The sequence below is a fragment of the Haemaphysalis longicornis genome, unplaced genomic scaffold, assembly GCF_048455015.1.
Source record: "Haemaphysalis longicornis isolate Haplotype H1 unplaced genomic scaffold, Haemaphysalis longicornis Haplotype H1 scaffold_1, whole genome shotgun sequence".
Classification (NCBI taxonomy): domain Eukaryota; kingdom Metazoa; phylum Arthropoda; class Arachnida; order Ixodida; family Ixodidae; genus Haemaphysalis; species Haemaphysalis longicornis.
Genome location: NW_027526203.1, coordinates 218,824,654 through 218,828,846, shown reverse-complemented (window position 1 = coordinate 218,828,846; position 4,193 = coordinate 218,824,654).

Below are 4,193 nucleotides of genomic sequence, written 5' to 3'. Positions count from 1 at the left end.
TTTTGTTTGTTTTAGATGAGACTGCATCTCATTCACTCGCCTTGTCCTTCCATACGGCGTTGTTGTTGTCCGTCCACACCTCTCCCCCATTCTCCTCGCCGCGCGAGCTGCGCTCTCCGCCACTCACCCCCTCTCCTCTCCGATAGCGAACACTCTCTCGCGAGGGGCATTAGATTGGATTCGATTGGGTTGGCTTGGCTTGGCTTGGATTGGATTTGGATTGGATTGGATTAAAGTGGATTGTGTTGGGTTGTGTTGCGTCAAAGCCGCGCCACGTTGCGTCATAGCCGCGGTCGTTCCAGCACCGAACCCCCAAGATGCGTCGCATCTCCACAGGGTTCCCCTCGCGGGAAGGTGGGGTAATTTTTGTAACCGCGCGTGGCCGCTTTCGGTTTTATTATCTGGTGTTTTAACCGAAGTGCATGTTTGCTTTTTTTTGTCGTACGTCGCGTCGGGCAATTGTATGAAATGGAAAGGGTGTCACCTTGTGACTAACTTGATTTTTTGTTTCTTCGACAATGTTCTCGTTCCTATTTCCATGGATCTGAAATTAATAACGTTCCGAGAATAATGCATGCATAGCAAACGCTGCGCAACTGTGCACGTCACGCTGCGGACTGCTTCTTCGACGTTTTTTTTTTTTCATGCTAAAAATGCCCAATAGTATTGCTGTTTAGATGAATTGGTACATACTTGTGAACATTTTACGCCGCCGAAACGCAAACCATCAAAACCACGGAAAGAAATCTGTTACATCGTGTGTCTTTTCGCTACCACGCTTTTAAATCCTTGTAAAAAGGAAACGCAAAAAGAATGAAACTGGTTTCTTTCACATGCTACAAAAAAATTTCGATATTACAAAGGGAGACAAAGGAGTGTGGGTCAGCGTACAAAGATTGATTGTAGAGCTGGAGGTCGCTTTAATAAACTTCGTTCAGAAGAACTTTTCGTCGATTTCGCGGGGGCCACTTTTCTGATGGAGGCGAAAAGCAAAAACGCCCGTGTGTATGAGATTTCGGCGCACGTCAAACGTCTCCAGGTGGTTAAAATTAATCCGGAGCCCTCCACTACGGCGCGCCTCATCGCCTGCGTTGCGTCGGCGCGTTAAGCCTTACAATCAATCAATCAATCAACTTTGCGTCGATTTGGCTACGTGGCAATATTCTGTTTCCTTCGTGTGCTGCACATAACAGCGCAAAAAATAAATCTTTGTACGCTGAACCAAACTCCTTTGTCTCCCTTTGTAATATCGAAATTTTTTTGTAGAATGGGAAAAAACTAGTTTTATTCTTTTTGCGTTCCTTTTTACAAGGATTGAAAAGCGTGGTACCGAAAAGACACACGATGCAACAGATTTATTTCCGTGGTTTTGATGAAATGCGTTTCGGCGGCGTAAAATGTTCACAAGTATGTACCAACTAATCCAAACAGCAATACTATTGGGCATTTTTTTATTGCATTATCGATACGCCCGCAGCAGTTCATGACTACAGAGCTACCGATGTATAGTAGTTACAACTTTTGCTTTCAGAAAAAAAAGCAATAGGGATTTTAAAATCCTGAAACACGACGGCGCAGCGCTTCTGCCCGAGGATGCAGAAGCAGTTGCCGTTCGCGGCAGAAATATACGACAATTTATTTGGAAAAATAAAACCCCATTGAAGGCAGGTGGTGGTATACACAATGACTGCACTATACATCGCTAACTACTACGAAAAAAATAAACACTTAATCAGTGCGCAGAGACCAAAAGCAGCGAGCATTTGCACTCCAAGAGCAGCAAACATGCCGCACGCGCGGCGGCTGGATGCCCTTTGTGCGCCGGTGGCGCCCGTAGTGGCGCCCGCGGTCCCTATATGAAACGAGCGCCGAAGTTTCGTGACCAGTAAAGCATTGAAGGACTATTGAAGGACTCTGCCTAGCTCTTCTTCTGCACGAAACTGACCTTATATTTTCTACAGGCGAGCCGATCGCACACGCATTCCGGGGTAGGGGATACGGCCCGTTCGTCATAGGCCAGTTCGTAATAGGCCGGTTGGTAACATAGGATCATTCGTCATAGGCCGGTTTGTCACTTAGGAAAGTTCGTCACAAGTGCACAAAATGAATGTCCACGTGTTGTTTTTTTCGACTTGAAAGAGAGAAGCGAGGCACAGCTTTAGTTAGTTTTTTCTGTACTTTGGGCCGTACATCTAGCAAAGCTCAACAAAGAATGCAAGCCAGAGTGGGAAAGTAGGATGACGTGTTCGGACAAGATTATAGATACGAGTTCAACAACCCAACACAGAAAAGTGAGACAGGGACGTAGCCCAACAAAGTTCTTGGAAGGCGGGCCAGGCGTCTGGTTATAAGTGGTCCCGTAATAGGGAAAGTGGTAGCACCGACCTTCTCGTTCTTGGAAATTTCACATGGGCCACTTCGTGTTCCTTATTAGAGGTTTAATACAAGTGGTGCAACTAATTATTTGATGGACCTTTCTCCAGTAGCCATCTGCGCATGCGCGGGGCGCCGGTCCGCCATTCTTGGAAGTAGCTCTCGGGCAAAATAAACAAAAGGGCGCCCTCTCAGCTAGCTTCTTGGGGAGCGGATATATCCTCCTTTCGGACAGGTCGAGTGGGTTCTGATGTGCACACAAAAAAAGGCTTTCCAAGGAAAGGGGTAAGAATGACCACGCTGTGAGCATTTGTCTAGCAGTGAGGGAGCAACGAAAATGAAAAAAAGGGAAGAAATAAATGCGCCGAATGTCTGGCGCTTTACGTTTGCATTTATCTCGATCGTAGATGTGGCGACGACGTTGCTCGCTTCCGACGGCGCGTTTCGACGAGCGGCGTGCGGCACCACCGCTCACCACCCGTTTCAATTTGGCGCCGCGGCGTCCTGGAAGCAGACTACGCGCCTCCGTTGCTATAGCGACGGGGCGCATGCGCAGAGAGCAGTGGAAGTGCGATCAAGTGCGAAAGATCCCCTCGCGAGGGGCACGATCAAATGCAGAGCATTTCCGGGGGCGCACGACGTTAAGTAGTTTGCGTTACGTTAATATTGTTGCACTTGTGCAACTGCTGACGAGAGAGCGCTCGTCAGCAGTAATTTGAATGAGTCAACGATATAAGGCGCGTTCATAGTGTCCCATTCTGTGTCGGCTTTGTGGCGCAGTGGGTAGAGCACCATGTACATTGCGTTCCGCCCGCAGGGTCGAGGGATCGAAACCTGGCGCCGGATAGTATTTTCTTTTATATAGTGTAGGGGGAGGGGTGCGGACTACGACTACGGACGTCAACGCGGGTGACATCGTGAGTTACTGAAATGCTCTGCATTTAAAAGGAGTGCTACGGCCACCGCAAATTAGTCACGCGAGCGTGCGCCTGCTACCGTGACATTCATGTGAAAGGCAAGGGGGACGGGTGAGAGCGGCATGGACTGTAGGACCAGGATAATTCGCGCACGGGTTCCCCGAAAGCCAAACATTATTGGGGCGTGCCTTACTGCCAGTTTAGGATCGCCGTGGCGGCGAATAAGAGGACCGGTACTGCGAAAAGGTGTGCAAAGTGATGCCTCATCACCACTTACGTCAAAAAAAGCCACGACTTTTGTTTTTTCGTTCCTGTGACGAACTTTCTTAAAAATGACAAACCGGCCTATGACGAATGATCCTATGTGACCAAACGGCCTATTACGAACCGGCCTATGACGAAATGCCATGTGACGAACGGGCCTACACCCCCGGGGTAGCGGCGTCGCCGAAGAGCATGGCCGAAGCGTCGAACGCCAAAATATATATGTATACGGTTTGCATTAGCGCTAGTGTTGAGTTGTATGGGCTTTATGAACCTTGATTGATTGATTGTAGGGTTTAACGCGCCGACGCAACGCAGGCGATGAGGCGCGCCGTAGTGGAGGGCTCCGGATTAATTTTGACCACCTGGGGATCTTTAACATGCACCGAAATCTCGTACACACGGGCATTTTTGCTTTTCGCCTCCATCAGAAAAGCGGCCGCCGCGGCCGGGAATCGAACCCGCGACCTCGTGCTCAGCAGCGCAACGCCTTAGCCACTGAGCCACCGCGGCGGGTGCTTCATGAACCTTGCTGAGTTTATTACACTACAGAAACTTACAAAATAGAGCCGCGTTTATTGCGGCACGAATGTTGTCGGGGTGCAGTTTTCGCTTCTCGGTCGATTCCCGACGACGCGT